The sequence below is a fragment of the Seriola aureovittata genome, chromosome 12 (genome assembly GCF_021018895.1).
Source record: "Seriola aureovittata isolate HTS-2021-v1 ecotype China chromosome 12, ASM2101889v1, whole genome shotgun sequence".
NCBI classification, from domain to species: domain Eukaryota; kingdom Metazoa; phylum Chordata; class Actinopteri; order Carangiformes; family Carangidae; genus Seriola; species Seriola aureovittata.
Genome location: NC_079375.1, coordinates 488,327 through 512,764, shown reverse-complemented (window position 1 = coordinate 512,764; position 24,438 = coordinate 488,327). Strand labels below are relative to the sequence as shown.

Genomic DNA, 24,438 nt, shown 5'->3' with positions numbered 1-24,438 from the left:
AAAAGTGATTTGCACTCCTCCTTTGAGTGCTCACAGTTTGAAAAGTTTACATGTTATGTAAAAACAGTTCCTGTCTTTTTGAGAGAGCAGAAGTTTTCCTCCGTTTTATAGTTTGAATCACATTTCTACGTGCAGGTATGAGAGAGCTGGGTGACTCAGAAAAAAGGTGCAATTTTGTCGAAAAAAGGTGGGTTTCTAAAGAAAATTCCAATGCATTTCTAATGCACTATTTATTCCCAGTTTTTTGGGAATAACTTTGGGAAAAATTTGAATTTTAACACCAAAAGTCATAGCACCCCTTTCGGGATCAAGACGCACGTTTTGATGTATATATTACCGGGGTTTTCTCAAAGCTGCGGGACGAGTTACGCGCCGAAATTTGGCGGAAGAATAATAAACCCGAAACAGAATATTAATAGAATAGCTCCGCCCCGAGGCACTCCTCTCAGCTATTCTAGCTGTAGAGGAGTGCCTTGGAGCTGAGCACCCGTGGCACTAATTAGTGTATACTAACACAATTAAGTTCTGTTTTGCAGAGACGGTTGCCTGCTTTCATCCTGTCCTCTCTTTCAATACTATACTGTATGATGTCTCACTCGCTGTTTATTTGTAGTTTCAGATGAATGCTCTGACCACCTCTCTTCTGAAAGACCCCTGAGCCCCGACTCCTGTGAGTTAAAACTATATGAAAAGTATTGGGTTAGGCTTATATGTCTTGAGCTAAATCTTTGGAACCTTTTCTGACATAAAAAATCAGTACTCTCCTGAGAATCCTAAAATGGTAAACGTAACAGCTACCCTATTTACATTATTAAAAAATCAAAACAAATGGTTAAATATTCTTTGAATGAGTGTAATGAGTACAAGGAGCAGTTTTGTGGCAGTTAATGACCTTGAGTGGGCTTGTCAAAAAGAGCTAACTTTTTAACGTTAAATAAAAACACCTTAGTTATTTCAGCACACTTAAGTTGGCTTTTACTGGCCAGGCAACGTGAACAGTTGCACTCACAATAGCTGAAGGAGAGAGGAAGGCTCTTCTGGGACGTCAGTACTTCTGGGAAAAATAAAAATATTTTAATCAACAGTCTTAACATGTGAGGATTTAATCACTAATATTTGACCTTCATCTTTCACAGCTAATATTGCCACATCAACTTCTGCGCCACATGTCCCACATAAAGGACAAAAAAGAGCCCGAGAAGAAGTGGATGACGGTATGTTCTCTCTTTTTCTTTCCTTTTTATTAAAGTTATTTTTCTAAGGATGTTGTCCATTTTGAACATTTCACAAACCTTTAAACTCCACCCTATCAATCTGCAGATACAGTTACATGCAGTTACATACTTGTCTATTCTGATAGAAAACGTGGTTGTTGTAATTAAGCTTGAATTAAGAACAAACCTGCACTATCAATGTGTGGATGAAAATAATTTTCATCCAAACAACTGTTAAAAAGCTGATGAAATGCCTCCTAAATTACTTCAAGGCCACGGGGGGGGGGGGGGGGGGGGGGGGGGGCACTCAGTGCACTGCAGCTATAAATGCCCACGAAGTTTTCAATCATAGTTTCCTTTGTAAATTACACATCATTTCATCAGGAAGCAATGGACCTCAGTAAAAAAAAAAACTTCATCTGATGGTGTTATCAGCTGATTATCAGTCATACACTTTTTCCTGCTCAAAACTATTGTGATTATATTGGTCATTATATATTGTCAAGCCACTGATTTTAAACAGAGCTCTGCATGTATTGTATTCATAACAGGTTTGTTTGGCTACTCAGTGGTAATAAGGCTGGTGTAAAGCTCTTGTATAAACCCTAATTCAATTCCCAAACTTGTTCTTCTCCTTCAGCAAATTGATCTTTTTTCTTCATGTAGTTGTGTAGATTCATTATCTTTATCTGATTTATATTGGGAGGCCTGTCACAAATCATCCATGTTTTGCTGGACTCACTCCTTATTAATGTAGCCTCACTACACCCTTTTGTATTAACTATGTGGCTTCCACTTTGGGAACCACTGCTCTGTTGTATTAATAATAAACAGATACACTGCCATGCTTTCATCACGTTGACAATACTGTATTATACCCTGCCTGCTCTTGTTTTTCAGTTGCAGGTCCTGACAAAAGTGGAGATGGGAGCTCAGAAACGGATGGTGAGTTATTTGGCTTTAATTGTGAAAGCTCATTGTACAGTGCCAAGTGAAAATATACAAAAAACTTTTCCTGTTATATTTATCAGAATATGCTCACCATTTCATCATCGTTCATTCATTATTTCATAAAGCTAATGATGTGGCGTGTTCTGATCAGAACCTACACACAGTGTCAGTGTAGTAAAAACAAAGATTTCAAAGTCACAAAAGCCTTTTCAAATAACATGACTAAAACACTACAGCTAGGAGGCACAATAGAAAATCTGGCAAAAGATAAAGGCTACTGGACTGGTACAGTACATTCAGGGGAGAGACAGGATGATAAAAGTTTGTTTTGTTGTTTTTAAACTGCAGATCACAAAAAAGCACAAAACAATTTGATTGTGCTGAATTTGTATCATGGTAAAATCATGTATCCAGAGAATCTTAAATATTCTCATATGAATGACTATAAAGCTGCTAGCTCTCTGACATACAGTTCTGTATGTTTGCTGATTTATTTTGAACTGTCTACACTTGTCACCGTGGTTTAGGTTCCACATTGTAACCCTAAAAAATAAATGAAATCTGATGTGTGGAAATACTGCAGATTAATCTCTAAAAGTCTAATTAAAAAACAGGGAGATGAGGCTATCAGCATTGAATGAGCCTTTATTTGCGAATGCATGTATCATGGTTATGTTGAAAGGGGTCATGGTGGCATTAAATTTTAATATCAATCAATGCCTAATGTGTACTATGGAGATGTCCAAGGATCAGGTGATTGACAAAGAAAAAGGGCAAAGGGAGATATCATCAATAGTAAGTGACTAGCTTAACAAACAAATCAAAATGATAATGAGAATAAAGTGAATCAGCTTCGTAAGAGGTCACAATAACATAGTACATTTTAGTGACTTAATTATTCCTTAGTGATCAGGGGCCGTAATCACAAAACATTTTATCTTAGGAGGACTCCTAAATAGCACTAAAAGTTCCTTACTAAGAGTTTCCTCTTAAAACCTATTCACAAAACTGCTGAGACCAACTTTTACTACGGAATTGGGAGAACTCTCAAGCTGAGAGAAAGGGCGGGGTTAACCCTGTTGCTATGGATGATGTCATGTTTCATGATAAAGATTTTAAAATAAAATGTAGGCTAAGTGTTACTGATTTAACATGAAACACAGAGTAATATAGACTACTGACTGGCAAGTATATGTGCAGCTAATTGTCAGCCTCTTACATGTCTGGCAGCTCATTAACAATTAGTGGGTGTCCATATGAGAAGCCTCCTAAATTACTTCAAGGCCACGGGGGGGGGGGGGGGGGGGGGGGGGGGCACTCAGTGCACTGCAGCTATAAATGCCCACGAAGTTTTCAATCATAGTTTCCTTTGTAAATTACACATCATTTCATCAGGAAGCAATGGACCTCAGTAAAAAAAAAAACTTCATCTGATGGTGTTATCAGCTGATTATCAGTCATACACTTTTTCCTGCTCAAAACTATTGTGATTATATTGGTCATTATATATTGTCAAGCCACTGATTTTAAACAGAGCTCTGCATGTATTGTATTCATAACAGGTTTGTTTGGCTACTCAGTGGTAATAAGGCTGGTGTAAAGCTCTTGTATAAACCCTAATTCAATTCCCAAACTTGTTCTTCTCCTTCAGCAAATTGATCTTTTTTCTTCATGTAGTTGTGTAGATTCATTATCTTTATCTGATTTATATTGGGAGGCCTGTCACAAATCATCCATGTTTTGCTGGACTCACTCCTTATTAATGTAGCCTCACTACACCCTTTTGTATTAACTATGTGGCTTCCACTTTGGGAACCACTGCTCTGTTGTATTAATAATAAACAGATACACTGCCATGCTTTCATCACGTTGACAATACTGTATTATACCCTGCCTGCTCTTGTTTTTCAGTTGCAGGTCCTGACAAAAGTGGAGATGGGAGCTCAGAAACGGATGGTGAGTTATTTGGCTTTAATTGTGAAAGCTCATTGTACAGTGCCAAGTGAAAATATACAAAAAACTTTTCCTGTTATATTTATCAGAATATGCTCACCATTTCATCATCGTTCATTCATTATTTCATAAAGCTAATGATGTGGCGTGTTCTGATCAGAACCTACACACAGTGTCAGTGTAGTAAAAACAAAGATTTCAAAGTCACAAAAGCCTTTTCAAATAACATGACTAAAACACTACAGCTAGGAGGCACAATAGAAAATCTGGCAAAAGATAAAGGCTACTGGACTGGTACAGTACATTCAGGGGAGAGACAGGATGATAAAAGTTTGTTTTGTTGTTTTTAAACTGCAGATCACAAAAAAGCACAAAACAATTTGATTGTGCTGAATTTGTATCATGGTAAAATCATGTATCCAGAGAATCTTAAATATTCTCATATGAATGACTATAAAGCTGCTAGCTCTCTGACATACAGTTCTGTATGTTTGCTGATTTATTTTGAACTGTCTACACTTGTCACCGTGGTTTAGGTTCCACATTGTAACCCTAAAAAATAAATGAAATCTGATGTGTGGAAATACTGCAGATTAATCTCTAAAAGTCTAATTAAAAAACAGGGAGATGAGGCTATCAGCATTGAATGAGCCTTTATTTGCGAATGCATGTATCATGGTTATGTTGAAAGGGGTCATGGTGGCATTAAATTTTAATATCAATCAATGCCTAATGTGTACTATGGAGATGTCCAAGGATCAGGTGATTGACAAAGAAAAAGGGCAAAGGGAGATATCATCAATAGTAAGTGACTAGCTTAACAAACAAATCAAAATGATAATGAGAATAAAGTGAATCAGCTTCGTAAGAGGTCACAATAACATAGTACATTTTAGTGACTTAATTATTCCTTAGTGATCAGGGGCCGTAATCACAAAACATTTTATCTTAGGAGGACTCCTAAATAGCACTAAAAGTTCCTTACTAAGAGTTTCCTCTTAAAACCTATTCACAAAACTGCTGAGACCAACTTTTACTACGGAATTGGGAGAACTCTCAAGCTGAGAGAAAGGGCGGGGTTAACCCTGTTGCTATGGATGATGTCATGTTTCATGATAAAGATTTTAAAATAAAATGTAGGCTAAGTGTTACTGATTTAACATGAAACACAGAGTAATATAGACTACTGACTGGCAAGTATATGTGCAGCTAATTGTCAGCCTCTTACATGTCTGGCAGCTCATTAACAATTAGTGGGTGTCCATATGAGAAGCCTCTTGATTCTCAGACTACAATAACCATGGCTGATACTGAGATGTGGAAACGAAAAAGAAAACCAAACTGGATGAAAAAAACAGCTGCTACTCCAACTTGTGCTTGAAAGGAACAACATTATTAAAGGAAAATTCAGAGTCAGAATAACTGCAAAAGCCAAAAAAGAACCGATACCTTTTTAAAAGCTCAGTATCATTCAAGGTTTCTAAAATGTTGAAGTGATTACGAGGCAGATTGCCAGCAGCAGCCATTTTAAGATTGTTTGTGATTTGCTTAGTGACTTAGGAGTTGTCTTGACTACTTCTAACTATTCACAGATTTAGGAGCTGGTTCTAGCACTAAAACACTTTGTGAAATACTCTTAGACCAAAAATTTAGGAGTCCTGAAATTAGGACTGACACACCCACTTTTTTTAAGAGTTACTCCTAAATCAGCAAGTTAGGAGCTACTTTTAGCCTTAAGATGTTTTGTGAATACGGCCCCAGGATCAGAACTTTTTTGCAATGTTCAATGTTAAAGAACACTAATGCTTACAATTTTGACTTTTGAAATGAAAGGGTAAGTGGTGAACAATGAGGTCTTTTTGTTAGATTTTATTTTTGGCACTTGGATTTGTATTTTTAATATTAATTATACTTTAGGTTTCACGAACAGGTACTGATGTTTGTTTTTGTTACAGATCAGAAGACAAAGAAGAAGAAAAGGAAAGGAAAGGAAAGGAAAAGGTACATTCTTATAAACAGGACACTTCGCCTTGTTATGACTGATTTCTGTTAGTGGGATTCTAAAGACAGACTGCATGAGATCAGTGTAGGTCTGAGGAGAAAAGTAGCCTTTATTAGAAATAGCTCTAATTATTAATTGAGCTCACCTCAGCATAACATCCTCACACCTAGTCAGTCAAGCCCCCCACACCCTGCTGTGCTTGCATGGGCTGTCTCTCTCATACACACAAACGTATGTAACCTAGTTCAGTTAGCTAACAAGCTCTTATCCTGCCAATCTCAACACAGACTTCAACAATTTATTACTATTTTTAACTGATGGAACTTAAAATTTGAATGTGCTTACCACAGATGAGTAAAAAACTGTCATGCCCTTGGATCCCCTCGCAGGGTTTAACGTCCACCCACCATAGTCTCCTAAAATACTGTTGGAAACTGTACCAACATATTGTGGGCTAAGTTTGTCTGTGTATTTTACTCATTGACAAGACACTCATGCAGTCATACAGCAGTTAACAAAATGGCAAAGAAAACTGGTGCTGCCAGTTACATCTTAGTTTTAATGATTGTGATTGATAACTTGGCCTGAAAAAAAAGCAAGATGACTTTTTTTGCTCCTCTTCCTCTCTCCATGACTGTTTGCTAGCTGTGCAAAAGCCAAGTCAAGAAATGTATAGAGTTCTTTTTATAAACATTTAAAAATCTACATTGCCTTCTTTGTCATTTATAGAGCCACCCCAAGTGAGACGACCATGTACTGAAACCGAAAAGATTTCAGTAAAAAAGCACCTCGGAAGGTTTATGGCAGAGAGACGAGTAACTGGCAAACAAGATTGTGTACGGGCACTACAGGCAGAGAAAACCCTTGGTGGAAGAACCTGGAAGAACGTAAAGGATTACGTTTACAACAGAATTGTGATGTTAAATAGGAGAGCAGCTACAAAAAAGCACAAAACAATTTGATTGTGCTGAATTTGTATCATGGTAAAATCATGTATCCAGAGAATCTTAAATATTCTCATATGAATGACTATAAAGCTGCTAGCTCTCTGACATACAGTTCTGTATGTTTGCTGATTTATTTTGAACTGTCTACACTTGTCACCGTGGTTTAGGTTCCACATTGTAACCCTAAAAAATAAATGAAATCTGATGTGTGGAAATACTGCAGATTAATCTCTAAAAGTCTAATTAAAAAACAGGGAGATGAGGCTATCAGCATTGAATGAGCCTTTATTTGCGAATGCATGTATCATGGTTATGTTGAAAGGGGTCATGGTGGCATTAAATTTTAATATCAATCAATGCCTAATGTGTACTATGGAGATGTCCAAGGATCAGGTGATTGACAAAGAAAAAGGGCAAAGGGAGATATCATCAATAGTAAGTGACTAGCTTAACAAACAAATCAAAATGATAATGAGAATAAAGTGAATCAGCTTCGTAAGAGGTCACAATAACATAGTACATTTTAGTGACTTAATTATTCCTTAGTGATCAGGGGCCGTAATCACAAAACATTTTATCTTAGGAGGACTCCTAAATAGCACTAAAAGTTCCTTACTAAGAGTTTCCTCTTAAAACCTATTCACAAAACTGCTGAGACCAACTTTTACTACGGAATTGGGAGAACTCTCAAGCTGAGAGAAAGGGCGGGGTTAACCCTGTTGCTATGGATGATGTCATGTTTCATGATAAAGATTTTAAAATAAAATGTAGGCTAAGTGTTACTGATTTAACATGAAACACAGAGTAATATAGACTACTGACTGGCAAGTATATGTGCAGCTAATTGTCAGCCTCTTACATGTCTGGCAGCTCATTAACAATTAGTGGGTGTCCATATGAGAAGCCTCTTGATTCTCAGACTACAATAACCATGGCTGATACTGAGATGTGGAAACGAAAAAGAAAACCAAACTGGATGAAAAAAACAGCTGCTACTCCAACTTGTGCTTGAAAGGAACAACATTATTAAAGGAAAATTCAGAGTCAGAATAACTGCAAAAGCCAAAAAAGAACCGATACCTTTTTAAAAGCTCAGTATCATTCAAGGTTTCTAAAATGTTGAAGTGATTACGAGGCAGATTGCCAGCAGCAGCCATTTTAAGATTGTTTGTGATTTGCTTAGTGACTTAGGAGTTGTCTTGACTACTTCTAACTATTCACAGATTTAGGAGCTGGTTCTAGCACTAAAACACTTTGTGAAATACTCTTAGACCAAAAATTTAGGAGTCCTGAAATTAGGACTGACACACCCACTTTTTTTAAGAGTTACTCCTAAATCAGCAAGTTAGGAGCTACTTTTAGCCTTAAGATGTTTTGTGAATACGGCCCCAGGATCAGAACTTTTTTGCAATGTTCAATGTTAAAGAACACTAATGCTTACAATTTTGACTTTTGAAATGAAAGGGTAAGTGGTGAACAATGAGGTCTTTTTGTTAGATTTTATTTTTGGCACTTGGATTTGTATTTTTAATATTAATTATACTTTAGGTTTCACGAACAGGTACTGATGTTTGTTTTTGTTACAGATCAGAAGACAAAGAAGAAGAAAAGGAAAGGAAAGGAAAGGAAAAGGTACATTCTTATAAACAGGACACTTCGCCTTGTTATGACTGATTTCTGTTAGTGGGATTCTAAAGACAGACTGCATGAGATCAGTGTAGGTCTGAGGAGAAAAGTAGCCTTTATTAGAAATAGCTCTAATTATTAATTGAGCTCACCTCAGCATAACATCCTCACACCTAGTCAGTCAAGCCCCCCACACCCTGCTGTGCTTGCATGGGCTGTCTCTCTCATACACACAAACGTATGTAACCTAGTTCAGTTAGCTAACAAGCTCTTATCCTGCCAATCTCAACACAGACTTCAACAATTTATTACTATTTTTAACTGATGGAACTTAAAATTTGAATGTGCTTACCACAGATGAGTAAAAAACTGTCATTCCCTTGGACCCCCTCGCAGGGTTTAACGTCCACCCACCATAGTCTCCTAAAATACTGTTGGAAACTGTACCAACATATTGTGGGCTAAGTTTGTCTGTGTATTTTACTCATTGACAAGACACTCATGCAGTCATACAGCAGTTAACAAAATGGCAAAGAAAACTGGTGCTGCCAGTTACATCTTAGTTTTAATGATTGTGATTGATAACTTGGCCTGAAAAAAAAGCAAGATGACTTTTTTTGCTCCACTTCCTCTCTCCATGACTGTTTGCTAGCTGTGCAAAAGCCAAGTCAAGAAATGTATAGAGTTCTTTTTATAAACATTTAAAAATCTACATTGCCTTCTTTGTCATTTATAGAGCCACCCCAAGTGAGACGACCATGTACTGAAACCGAAAAGATTTCAGTAAAAAAGCACCTCGGAAGGTTTATGGCAGAGAGACGAGTAACTGGCAAACAAGATTGTGTACGGGCACTACAGGCAGAGAAAACCCTTGGTGGAAGGACCTGGAAGAACGCAAAGGATTACGTTTACAACAGAATTGTGATGTTAAATAGGAGAGCAGCTACAAGAAAGCTTAAGATGCAAGGCTGAGATGCAAAGATCTTCCTCTCTCTCCCCCTTTCTCTCTTTTTTTGTATAAGAGTTTTGCATTGAATGCCTGTCAACATTGCTTGGCATTTGAGCTGCAGATAAATAAAGTGTGCTAAGCTCATTTGAGCCGTGCCTTTTTATTTTATTTGACTTTTTTAAACTTTTATTCAACTTTCCAGAATAGATGGAGATGGATAGATAGATCAGAATCAGAAGTCCTTTATTAATCACCAAGGAGAAATTGCTTTTCGCTGCAACAGCTCAACCCAAAGTGTACAGGTAAAACAGAAATATAAATATAGAAAATAGAAAAATAGAAACAACAAAAAAACAAGTATATGCAGATAGATAGATATTAATAATTATATATATATATATATATATACAGGTGAAACTCAAAAAATTAGAATATTGTGCAAAAGTTCATTCAAGTCAGCAATTCAACTTCAAATGTGAAACTAACATGTGATATAAACTCAGTACATGCAAAGTGAGATATGTCAAGGCTTTATTTGTTATAATCTTGATGATCATGGCTTACAGTTTTTGAAAACCCCAAATTCAAAATCTCAGAAAATTAGAATATTTGGAAAAGGTTCAATACTATAGGCTCAAAGTGTCACACGCTCATCAGCTAATTAATCCAAAACACCTGTGAAGGGTTCCTGAGTCTTTAAATGATCTCTCAGTCTGGTTCAGTAGAATTCACAATCATGGGGAAGACTGCTGACCAACAGTTGTGCAGAAAACCATCATTGACACCCTCCACAAGGAGGGAAAGCCTCAAAAGGTAATTGCAAAAGAAGTTGGATGTTCTCAAAGTGCTGTATCAAAGCACATTAATAGAAAGTTAGCTGGAAGGGAAAAGTGTGGAAGAAAAAGGTGCGCAAGCCGCAGGGATGACCGGAGTCTGGAGAGGATTGTCAGGAAAAGGCCATTCAAAAGTGTGGGGGAACTTCACAAGGAGTGGACCGAGGCTGGAGTTAGTACATCAAGAGCCACCACACACAGACGGATCCTGCAAATGGGCTTCAAATGTCGTATTCCTCTTATCAAGCCGCTCCTGAACAACAAACAACGTCAGAAGCGTCTTACCAGGGCTAAAGACAAAAAGAACTGGTCTGTTGCTCAGTGGTCCAAAGTCCTCTTTTCCGATGAGAGCAAATTTTGCATCTCATTTGGAAACCAAGGTCCCAGAGTCTGGAGGAAGAATGGAGATGCACACAATCCAGGATGCATGAAGTCCAGTGTGAAGTTTCCTCAGTCTGTGTTGGTTTGGGGAGCCATGTCATCTGCTGGTGTTGGTCCACTGTGCTTTATTGAGTCCAGAGTCAACGCAGCTGTTTATCAGGAGATTTTAGAATACTTCGTGGTTCCTTCAGCAGACAAGCTGAAGATGCTGACTTCATTTTCCAACAGGATATGGCACCTGCCCACACTGCCAAAAGTACCAAAACCTGGTTAAATAACCATCAGATAACGGTGCTTGATTGGCCAGGAAACTCGCCAGACCTGAACCCCATAGAGAATTTATGGGGCATTGCCAAGAGAAAGATGAGAGACATGAGACCGAACAACAAAGCATCCTGGTCTTCCATAACACTTGAGCAGTGCCACAGGCTGATAGCATTCATGCCACGCTGCATTGAGGCAGTAATTCATGCAAAAGGGGCCCAAACCAAGTACTAAGTACATATGCAAGATTAAACCTTTCAGAGGGCCAATATTTCTCTGTTTAAAATCCCCTTTCTATTAATTGTATGTGATATTCTAATTTTTGGAGATTTTCAATTTGAGGTTTTCATAAGTTGTAAGCCATAATCATCAAAATTATATCAAATGAAGGCTTGAAATATCTTGAGTTGCATGTTATGAACCTATGTCATACATTAGTTTCACCTTGTAATTCTAATTGCTGGAATAAACGAACCTTTGCACGATATTCTAATTTTTTGAGTTTCACCTGTATATATATATATATATATATATATAGTATTATTATTATTGTTAAATATAACAGAACCAATAGCGCCCCCTTGGAAAAGTCCTCATTAAGATGGTACAAAACTTTTTCACATTTTGTTTTTCCTTTGTATTTAAAAAAAAGCTGAGGTGGGAATTGGAGTTAGGGGGCCACCTAGTGTTGAAGTGCCATATCCATTTGTCTCTAAGTATAGCAGAAAGGGTGGTCCTCACTCACACTGTGAATTATTCTGGTCCTCACTTTGATGCCTGTACAGGAATGTGTGTGTGTGTGTGTGTGTGTGTGTGTGTGTGTGTGAGAGGTGAGATGGCGGGCGTGGTCTGTAGCGATCACGTCCCGCACGATCCAAGATGGCGGACTAAGCGTGTTAGACCACGTGAGCCAAAATGGCTGACAGAATTAGGTCTTGGCTAGACAACCTAAAATGGGGTGCCGATTTGGGATTGGGTTTCCCTGCTCACCTAATTCGAGTCCTCAACGCACGTGTCTGACAGTGGAGGGACGTCGAGTATATATATGTATGTATATGACAAAGGATATGTCTATATGTAAGTGTTCGTGTAGGTGTGACAAAGAGAGCAAACGACTCACGGCGGAGCCAAACGACCACGGGATGCGAAGAATAGTTATTCAGTCCACAGAGAGTGTGCGTATGGCCATGAAGCGGTATGCCCGTTGTCTGATCTGTTATGGAACTGATCAACTCACTCCATACCCATGGTGGCACATGCAGCAGTCCCGTAACGGGACACACAGTTTATCAGGAGTGGTGACTAACGGCAAGCAGCGCACAGCAACTTCACCACTCTCAACTGTATCATGCCACGGACACGGCGGTCCGTATTATAACAGAACAGTACAATTAACACACAGCAAATCACAGTTTGAAACTAGCATCAGCAGCTAAATTAATACACAATTATTACAATCTCTGCCCAGATGTAAACCTCTTACTTGGATCGCTTCCAAGCGATTAGATGTGTGTAAAAGTCCATCGGTGAAATCCAACACGGGTTCTCCGGTGTGGTTCTGACAGTGCCGTCCTCGTTCGTGAGGGTTGCGGCGGCTGGTTCCTTGTTGGCAGTGAAGAAACCCAGCGGTGTCGACTTAATTGGAGGGTAACGGGCGTCGGGTTGTCCGCGCCTCCGTGAAGAAGTTCCTTCTTCCTTCTGCAGGCAAGAGAGATCGTTGATCTGCGTCGGCAGGAATCTGTTTCAGATCCGTACGTGGTGTTTAGTCAAACACCACAAAAAGAAAAAAAGGGGGGGGAGTCTTAGCTCGTCCAGCGAGGGGAGAATCTTCAAACTCCGCGGGGAAAACGTGCACAGGGTTGGTTACCTCTTCAGTAGACTGGTTCACAGGGATAGTGGGCTATCTCTGCTGCAGCTACATTGGAAAGGCGATGGTCAGTACGTGCATCTGATCTTTATAGATGCAGTGACGTCACGGCGAAGTCGCTGGGGTCCCCTGCATCTCTGCCAATGGGAAGCGTGAGTTTGGGACTCCCCCAGATTTCACACTCAGGTGTGAACTGCAAGGCCTGCTGGGAGATGGAGTCTGTGAGGGGCCGTTTTTGGCGCCCTTTCCTTTGTTCAGCCCTGGGGCTAGGACTTAGGCTTTGAGGTCAGGCTTCTAAGGTTACATGTAGGCCAGAGCAGGCCTGCTCTAGGTCGACCACATGTTCAGGCCCAACACCTGCTTTATTCTGAATCTCCCTACCACTCACACATGTCTCTAAACTGTAAACTTCAGGATGCAGCATATGAGCCAGTTGATAATCTGTATTTTCTATTACATACAGAAAGATTTTTTTAGGGAACATGGAGGACATAAGTAATGGGAGAAAAGCCAGGTGCATCCTAACAAACCTGATGAGAAATGGGACATCTGTATCACAGACTCCATCTTTAATTCTGTATGTTTGATCACTTGAGGCTGTATCCACATATTTTAAGTAAAGGCCACAGTTTTTTAAGTTAAGTGTCAAGTATGACAACTGAATGTGCACTAATATGTATATTAAGTTTTCATGCAAGCAAGCTAATGAGCAGCGCCAGGCAAACAGCCCCTTCATCACCCATTGCAAAGACAGATGAAATCAGCTATGAGGCCTGGCACCCTTGAACCCTTAAGTCTTTTTAATCGGAGCGTTTTCTGATGTGATGGAAACGGTCTCCTTCGCTTTTGTAGTGTGAACACCACAATTTAGAATTTGCTCTTGTTGATAAGGGGGCTCCAGTCCTCAGGGAGGACAACAATTAATTATTTCATTAATTAATGTGATCAATCTCATATATTCTCAATTTTGTGGATCTCCAGTCTCTACTTCAAAAGAACACAACAGGACAACAACTGGGTGTAAATAAAGGAGTTTAATAACTAAACTACTATCTACAGAGTAAATGCAAGGTGTAATAATCATAAAGATGAAAATAATAATGAAATGAGCGGTATGATGAGTTGGCAATGGTGGGAGAGAATATGTTATGGCTATACACTATGGCTATACAGCTAATGATACTATGTCTACAAATGAGATTTGATGATTAAATATTGCTATATTTCGACATCAACCGAGTCATGAGAAGAATGTTAAGACCGGCCTGCTGTGAGTTGTGCTGTAGCTGAGGACCCTTGGCCACCACAGTAACTGGAACAACGGACATCCCTGCAGAAATCAGGGGGACATACAGATGATGCAGAGAAGGAACAAAGCGAAATAATACAAGTGGTTAACCGATTAAACAACAATACAAATGTTTCCTAAAGCTAATAGTCTATAAATTTGGATTACACAGCAGTTCTTTGATTGTAATAATAATAATAAAGACATTCTGGATGTCATGTAACGTGTGTTTGAAGGATGCTGGCAGTATGGTCAGTCTAGTATACATGTTACATTTCAACCACTCTAGAGGATAGACTGAGAATTGACCTATAACATAGAAGCATCACATGGGTTTTTTTTTTTTAAACATATTTTTATTGATATTTTCATGTTAATTTTAAACAGCAACATTCAACAAATTAAGTGAATACGTTATCCCCAAATCTGGCAAAAAAATTTAAAAATTTAAAAAATTAAAATTAAAAAAAATATTGAATGAATTAAATACATATATACATACAACAATAAATAATAATAACAATAATAATGAATAAATAAACAAGATCAGAACAGTGCAGACATTACAGAAAGTTTCAGATTAATCACAATTAAAAATCATGAGTTTCCAAAAACTGTATGTAAGGATTCCACAAGTGAGCAAAGTTCTTTTCTTTCTTTTTTTACAATATATGCTAGTCTCTCCAGGGCTAGACAGGCCATCACTTCCTTTGTCCACATTACAGTAGAAGGTGTATCCATACTTTTCCATAACAATGCGATTATCCTTCTGGCTTGTAAAAGTCCAAAATCAACAAGCAGTGACTGCTGTTGAGTCATAACAAAGTCTTCTGGGTATATTCCCAGTATACAGAGTTTGACTCGCAAAGGAACTTCCCTCCCAATTATGAGACCTATACAGTCTATTACACTCTTCCAGAATCGTTATATCCTTGTACACTCCCATAAACAATGAATTGATGTACCTTTTTCCTCTCTGCATTTCACACAAATATCAGGGACTTTAGGGAATATGTGATTTAACCTACTAGGTGTAAGATAAGTATGCATCAACCATTTATATTGTAAAAACTTAAATTTTCTGTTAATAGACTGGGTCCGAGTCTTAAAACAAGCCATTTCCCAATCAGCTTCAAGAATATCCTCCTTTATGTCAATTCTCCATGCCTCCAGCTTTTTGGGAGATGGCTGTTTTGAATATGTTAACATTAGGTCATAGAACAATGAGAATTGTCCTCTCCCATTCATGTGGGATAGAGTCAAATCTTCAATCTTAGACAATGGAGGTAAAGACAACAATTGTTTATGCGTGGATAAAATAAAATGTTTCAACTGCAAGTATTTAAAGAAATGTTTTCTTGGAATATCATATTTCTCACATAGTTGATTATAGGACATCAAGTTGCCCTCTGCATATAAGTCTGACATTTTCTCAACACCTTTGTTAAACCACATCCTAAATCCACCATCTGCTTTCCAAGGTAGAAAACAATTATTACCCCATATAGGGGAAAAATGTGATAATGCTGGTGTGTCTCCAATATGCTGATGTGCAGAGTACCACACTGAGAAGGAATTTCGAAGAAAGGGATTCTTTGTCTGTTAAATTAGCTTTTTGAAACCTGCTGAGTATAAGTAAAGCTTGAGAGGAAGCCCTGGTGTTGATTTCTGCTCTATAGTCACCCAAGCCGGAAGGGGAGTCTCTGAAAAATAATACATTGCTAACCTTAGCTGGGCAGCCCAGTAATATAATTTTAAATTGGGGAGCTGAAGCCCTCCTCTTTCATATGGTAAATATAATGGCCTTAGTTGTAGTCAGGCCTTTTTATTGTTCCAGATGAATTGACTCATCAAATCATTAATGTTATGAAAAAAATGTGTCAGGTAAAGGAAGCGGAAGTGACTGAAAAAGATACAAAAATTTTGTTAAAACTAACATTTTGATTATGTTTATGCGACCAATCATAGATATAGGCATTTGGGTCCATCGATTTAGCATCTCCCTCACTCTGTCCACCAAGGGGTCATAATTCAAAGAAACTATTTGTTTCACATCAGAACTAATTTTAATCCCTTAGTATGTAAAACCTTCTTTTGTAGTTGCGAATGGTGTATCTATAATAGGCTGCAGTCTTTCATTTTCATTCAAAAACATCAGTGCCGATTTGGAATGGTTTATTTTATACCCTGATATATTTCCAAAGGTTTCAATTAAATTCACTAATTGGGGAACACTATCTTTTAAGTTTGTTAGAAAAAGAATGATGTCATCCGCGTACAAAGCTATGTGATGTTCATAGCCACCGATAGTTACACCTGTGATGCCTTCATGGGTTCTTATGGCCATAGCCAAGGGCTCAATGGCCAACACAAATAGCAAAGGCAATAGTGGGCATCCTTGTCTGATTGATCGTTGGTGAGTAAATGGTTTAGAAACATTATTATTGGTCAATATTTCTGCAGTTGGACTTGTGTACAAGAGCTTTATCCACCTCAGAAAATTTACACCAAATCCAAACCATGGGAGCACATTAAAAAGGAAGCCCCACTCGATCCTATCAAAGTCCTGCCGTGCGTCTAAGGATAATACAGCTGTATCTCTAGAACTGTGTTTTTCATACAATATGTCGAATATTACGAAATCCATGTGTATTTCTAACAAACCCATTTTGATCATTACCAACAAGGTGTGGAAGCTGCAACTCTAGTCTTCTGGCCAAGGCCTTGCAGAGTATTTTGATGTCAGACCCCATCAAACTAATAGGTCTGAAAGAAGAGCACTCATTTGGTGGTTTGTTTGGTTTCAGAATCAACGTTATTATCGCAAGTCTCAAGGATGGAGGGAGTATTCCTTTTGTATAGGATTCCTTATACATGGCCAATAATGGGACCAGGAGTTTCTCTCCAAATTTCTTATAAAATTCAATAGGAAGGCCGTGTGGCCCTGGTGCTTTCCCACTCTGCATGCCACGAAGGGACTCTGCTAATTCCTCTGTTGTTAGACTGCAATCCAATTCCTGTTGCTCCTTTTCTGACAAAGTCTGGAATTTCAACTGATTTAAAAAATAATTTTGTCTCTGTAAATCATTTAAACACTCTGATGCATACAGGGACTCATAAAAGTCCCTTAATGTGTTATTGATTACTGCCGGTTTTGAAGTCACATCACCTGTAGGTGTCATGATGCTATTGATTGCCCTGTCTGACTGTTTTTTCCTGTGTCGCCAAGCCAGTAGTTTACCACATTTTTTGCCTTGATCATAATAAGACTGTTTTAGCCACATTAACCTTTTTGCAACTTTGTCTATGGATAACTTATTATGTTTGGTTCTCATAATTTGCAATTCCTTTGCTTTCTGCTGGTTGTAAAGTCTTGTTCCAGCAATCTAATTTGGTTTTCAATTGTTTCCATTTCCATATGCTGTTGTTTGGCTTTGGATTTCATAATTACTAATAATTTCCCCTCTAATGTACGCTTTGAATGCCTAACCCTAACCCATTGATTTCAAAATAATTATTAATGCATTCTTCAGCAAATTTTATAAACTCTGCATCCTGCAGCAACTCAACAAGAAATCTCCATCTCTTAGAGTTGTAAATAAATGTATCTATATGTAAGTTTAATGATACAGCTGCATGATAACTTATGACAATGCTATCATACCAACATGACTGCAGCAACATTTTCCTTGTCTGTATGTGAGTAGAGTCGAGGCTAGTAGAACGATCTTTTGTGGGCACTAAAGTGCAATTAAAATCACCACTGATAATGTACATGCCTTGTAGGGTAGACAGAATAAGGAAGAAGTTCTGAAAACATGCTGGGTTGTCATCATTTGGACCATAGATACTAACCAGGTTCAGCCTATGTGTGGATATGTTACCCTGAACGATGATATATATCTACCATATTGATCACAAATAACATTAGCAATTTGGAACTGTAGAGATTTATGTATAAGTATGACCACACCTCTAGTATGATTACTTTATGGAGCACACAAAACCTGACCTGGACATCTTTTTTGTAATCTATCAATTTCTGCTGCTCTTATATGTACCTTCTGCAAGAAGACTATTTGGGACTTAAGTTGTCTGATTCTGTTTAAAACCTGTTTTATTTTGGCTATTTCTCTCAGCCCCCTAACATTCCAGCTGGTCATTTCTATTTTAGACATAGGCCTATTGGTGTTTTATTGTTGTGAATAAGAAGCAGATTTGTCCAACTGGATGAGCCAGACAAGTAAACAAAGACACTGCTGTTGAAAGCCCTGTTGACAGAAAAGAAAGAAAGAAAAAAAAATGAACACATAACCTTTTGCCAGATATCTTCCCTCCCCCTTGCCCCAAGCACTTCCCCAACTGAAGTGCTTTTCTGAACATTGTTCCCCATGTTTCCAAAGTTTCACTGAAGAACTGAGGAGCATTGATCCACATTTATATGAGGAGCAGTTAGTCTACGTGAGTCTTGAACTTGAGTCTTAAAACCATCACCAACTGTGCACAACACGTTTTTAACAATAATTCCCTGGATATTCAAAAGAAACAGATTTGTCTGTATATATCTTTAAAAGATAAAGGAATAACTAAAAGATACCCACCCACAAGCCCACCTTTCCAAACGTTTTTATCATTTTGTATAAGCCAAATTAACTTTAATAAAGAAATTAGTTTAAAGCTTTTAAATTTTATCCTGATAATATTGATAATGTCTCTACCGCACGTCAAACTCAAAATGCAGGGGGTGGGCATAATAAAACCAGGCCTGGTTAACACTGTACAGATTGTTCATTATCAGTAATATACATCTTATGTTTATATATCTTAATTAGAAAACAAACAAACAAACAAAAAAAGCAGTGTGTCGGCTTATTTATAACATTCGCATTGCCTGTCCCGTTAGTCCATCTTACTGGTGTCACTTGTCATCAGATGCTGTCTGTGAAGGGCAGAGTTCATTCTTTAGGATGAATTTCCCAGTGAAATTCCTGTTTCATGCGGTGAAGATAAGAGGAGCATCTTCCCGTCATGGACCACTCTCATTTTCAGGGATTCAGTTGAAATCCCCGGAATATTCCCATCTCGATAAACAGCTTTCTGGCTGTATTGAACTCCAGGCGTCTCCGCATTGTTACAGCTGAGAAATCTGAGAAATAAATGCGAGTTTAGATCCAATTCAATTCAAATAATTTCCGCCTGTACTTTCTCAAGCTCTTCTTCTGCTGCGGCCACTCGCTTCTTTGATGCGTTTAGCATGTTCCATCACGTCCTGTTTAACTGCAGCCACTTTGCCCTCTAGTGCTGTTATAGCATTGGTCACATCTCCAAGACGGTTATTGATGCCGTCTAGTTTTAGTCCAAACTTGGAGCGGAGTGACTTTAGCTCTGTTAGCATATCCGCTATGTCGGCCATCTTACTAGTGTTGCTCCTGCTCGTTTCTTATTTTTCTGCCTCGTCACCAGCGACAGCCAGGTCCGGAGGATTGTCCGTCTATCAGTCCGTCCAATTCTATTGAACATGATATCTCAGTAACACCTTGAGGGAATTTCTTCTAATTTGGCACAAGCTTTTACCTGGAAGGATGAACTGATTAGATTTTGGTGGTCAAAAGTCAAAGGTCAAGGACACTGTTACCTCACAAAACACATTTTAGCCATAACTCACAACTCATAAGCACATTATGACATAATTAAACAAAAATATCTGATTGGATATAATTATGAAGTGATAACATTTCATATCCAAATGGCCAAAGGTCAACTTCACTGTGCAGCAGTCACATTGTTCATACCAGGGACCAGCTTATCCTGCTGGAGCCAGCCACCACAGTAACTGGAACATGGACATCCCTGCAGAAATCAGGGGGACATACAGATGATGCAGAGAAGGAACAAAGTGACAAAGGAAGAGAGCTGTGTACAGACAACAGAGTGACCCTCTCGTCTATCGTCACTGGACAATAAGACTGTTTGTCCAGACTAGGGAGAGCCAGCTTCTTTTTTTAATTGTTCCCAATGAGGAGAGCGTATGCTATTGCATAAGGCTGCCTGGAGAGAAAGCGCATGCTTTTTTCGGAGCGCTCCACCTTTTTAGTTATTGTTGTCATAGAAACAAAACCCACATGCAGTGCTTTATTGATGAAGTGCTGAAATGACGCACTCTCAGAGAAAACACTATATTTCAAATGATGCGCTGACAACAAGTAGCAGCAAGTCTGCATAGCTCATAGTTTTTTGCAATATATTTGTATATATTAGCATATTTTTTGTCGATTGATATTTTTTATTGTACGTCGTCATTTCGTCTGATGATGGAGAAAATAATGTACACAAAGGAAGAACTCCTGGCTTTAAGGTTTACCAGATATGGAGTCAAACATCCCATACCGGCTGAGCTGAAGAAGCCATACCGTGGATACCGGGGCTAAGCTAAAGGCTAGGAGATGGAGCTATAAGCCTTTTCTACCATTGATCCTCATGGGAAATGTCAACTCCCTGGCTAACAAGTGTGATGAACTGGAGGCACTTGTAAATAACCAGCAAAAATGATAAAAGCAAGGACCCTGACCTTAATAGAATGGTTGAATGTAGCACGGACTACATTAACTTCTGTATGGACACTGTAATACCAGCAAGCACTGTACAATGCTTTCCAAACAACAAACCCTGGATCATCAGCAACATCAAGACCCTCCTCGACCAGAAAAAGGAGGCCTTCAGGGATGGAGACAAGGAGAAGCTCAGGTGTGCGCAACATGAGCTGAAGAGGAGATTGAAGCAGGTGAAGGAGGACTACAAAAAGAGAGTAGAGAGGAAGCTGCAGCACAACAACACCAGAGAGGTGTGGAAGGGCATGAGGACCATCACTGACTATAACGAGAAGAACAGTCAGGCAACATCAGGTAATGTGGACAAGGCCAATGAGTTCAACCTGTTCTACAACAGGTGTGACACAGCTTCATCTGTTCTCTCTCCCACTGCTTCAGCTGCAGCTTCTCCTACAGCATCCCCTCCACAACCTGACACTGCAGCTGCACCTCCCTCCACACTGAGGTCAAGTCTCCTGTCCTTTACAGCGGAGAAGGTGAGGGCGGAGCTCAACATGTAACATCCTGGAAAGGCAACAGGCCCAGCTGGCTGAGCCTCTCCAGAGGATCTTTAACTTAAGCCTACAAACAGGGAGGGTCCCGGTACTGTGGAAAATATCATGTCTTGATCCGGTAACTGAAGTAGGACGACCGGCTGAGATTAATGACTACAGACCGGTGGCCCTCACATCACACATCATGAAGAGCCTGGAGCAGCTGATTCTCCACCTTCTGAGGCCACAGGTTGAAAATGCACTAGACCCCCTACAGTTCGCCTACAAAGAACATATTGGAGTGGATGATGCCGTCCTTTACATGCTCTACCAGGCCCATTCTTACTTGGATGAGCCAGGTAGTTACATGAGGATTATGTTCTTTTTTTCTCAAGTGCATTGAACACCATCCAACCCCCCATTCTTAAAGACAAGCTGGAAGGGATGGGGGTGGATCCCTGTTTCACGTCCTGGATTGTGGATTACCTGACAAAACAACCACAGTACGTCAGGCAGGGTAACTGTGTCTCAGGGACAGTGATGAGCAGCACTGGGGCTCCACAGGGGACTGTTCTGACTCCGTTCCTGTTCACCCTGTATACGGCGGACTTTGAATACAACTCTGAGTCCTGTCACATCCAGAATTACAAGATCACACAGCTATTGTGGCGCATATCAGGAACGGGCAGGAAGAGGAGTACAGCTCTCTCAGGTCCTTTGATGTCTGCAGTGAAATGCTGCACATGTTTTATCAGTCAGTGGTGGCCCGTGTACTGTTTTATGCTGCAGTCTGCTGGAGCAGCAGCAGGTCCGACATGAACACAAAGAGACTGTGCTTGGCAGGAGTCTGGACTCATTCAGGACTGTTGACACATGCAATGAAAGATGGAGGCCATCTTGGACAATACCAACCACCCTCTCCACAACATTCTGGCAGGACAGAGAAGCAGCTACAGGTGCAGCAAACGTCTCAACGTTCTATCTATCTAAACACGTTTTCTGAGATGGATGAGCTGATAAGGAACCGGAACGCGTTTCACAGAAACATGGTGACAAGAAGATACCTGTAGCTACCATCAAACACATTTGCTGTAAATGTGTTTGATGGTAGTGAGACCATCTAAGAACAAAGTGGACATATAGTATAAATTGAGGATCAGTTCCTCTTCTCATATCCACATTTAGTCCAGATATAATACGATACACCTTAATTTACATTTAGTGAAATTTATGTCTCAGAGAGCCAGATCAGAATGTGATCTCATCTGTCCTGCCTTTCCTGCACAGGTATGGCACAGTGATGTGATGTACCTGAAGCTGTCTGTTCACTGCCAAGAACTAACTCTGAACTCCTGAGTTAATTATTCATGTTAAAGTGACAAAGGAGCCACTTCTTCCTCCATGTTTCCCTGTTCCACACACCTTCTTTCAGATCAAGGCCGTGATGATGATGAAATCTGTGTCTCAACACAATCCTGTCTCTGAGCTCTGCACAGTTCCTTCCACAGGTGTAGGGTGTAAGGTGTAGAAACATCTCAGAAATGATCCAGTGAAATGAAAGAATCTGAGCTAAATTTAGTCACAGTAAAGTGTCTGAATACTTCTGTCAATGTGATATTTCAGTTTTTATGTTTTAACTTTTTTGTGTAGGCTGATGAGGGGAGAATTAATTGAAATGATTTTGACATGAAGCATAGCAACGTGAAAAAAGTGAAGTGGTCTGGGGACGTTCTAAATGTGCTGTATGTGTTGACGAGACACAAAATGAAACTACCTCTTTCTCACACTGAAGCAGGCATACATGTGTGGTGTGTTTAGTTTTATGAGGCAACACTAGGAACCTAAATGTAATTGTCACAGTGCATGTCGATTCCTCTCCTGAGAACAAAGTGCTGAATGATCAAAGGGATGTTGTGGATTAGGTTGGTAGTGAAGTGGGAGAGCACTCACACATACTGAACAGTCCTGCTTATCAGACACAGGGAAGTATAACTGCGCAGTGCTGAAAAAACAGTAATATGACATATGGAACAATTGAGGAAAAAGCCAAACAGAGGATTGAACATGGTGTTTAATAGCCTGACAGTCAAAGAATTACATTTGGGAAACATTAAATGGTATGATAAAAGGCAACGAAGTACCTGAAGAAATCATGGCTAGATTACCAGCATGAACAAAGTACAAAGTGGATCCCTTCCCAAAGGCTCCATATCCCCAGGGTCCCCCAAAGCCTCAGTTAACTGTGTATGGTTACCATGGGCCTTATGTCTCATAATCAACAATGATAATATTTATGTATATTTAAATAAAAACTTTCCATGTAGCATAAATAATAACATTCCCATCAGCCTCAGTTGTACTTTGTGTTCATTGCTAATTAGCCAACATGAGCAAGCTAACATGCCACATTTAGAGGGTGACAATAGCAATCACACTAAACAAAAGTGTTACCAATAAGACTGTCATTGTAGCATTTACCTCAAAGCTCTGCTGTACAGCGCCATCATTCTTGTTCATTTGATTAACAGATAGATACTTTATTTATCCCCTAGGGGAAATTCATGTGTCCATTAGCTCATTGTTGACAATAATATTATAATAATAATAATAATAATAATAAGAGTTTATAACAAACGAGCAACAATAATTAAATTAGTCCGCTGCCTTTGGCTGAGGTGTTGTACTTGTACCAGCAGACTGCAGCATAAAAGATCACACTGGCCGACACTTCCCTTGAATATTGACTGGCTGAAGGGTGGACCTACACCTTCGAATGTCCATGACCATCTCCTTGGTCTTGGAAGTGTTCAGAAGGAGGCAGTTCTTGTCGCCCCATTCACTGAAGGCCATTGTCAGATCCCTGGGGGTTCGGATGGTGTAAAATGCACTTGAGTAATAAAAGAACATAATCCTCATGTAACTACCTGGCTCATCCAAGTAAGAATGGGCCCTATGGAGCATGTAAAGGACGGCATTATCCACTCTAATATGTTCTGTGTAGGTGAACTGTAGGGAGTCTAGTGCATGTTCAACTTGTGGCTTCAGAAGGTGGAGAATCAGCCACTCCCACAGGGTCTTCATG

The 24,438-nt window shown here is 39.3% G+C and overlaps 1 long non-coding RNA gene across 1 annotated transcript; it reads left to right on the top strand.

Moving 5' to 3' along the window:
• The first annotated feature begins 325 nt into the window (after window positions 1–325).
• LOC130179184 (uncharacterized) lies at window positions 326–7,050 on the top strand. Its single transcript, XR_008829249.1, has 5 exons — window positions 326–670; window positions 1,137–1,214; window positions 2,115–2,159; window positions 6,074–6,119; window positions 6,850–7,050. It is a non-coding gene; the product is annotated as an uncharacterized LOC130179184 (long non-coding RNA).
• Window positions 7,051–24,438: the final 17,388 nt, after the last annotated feature.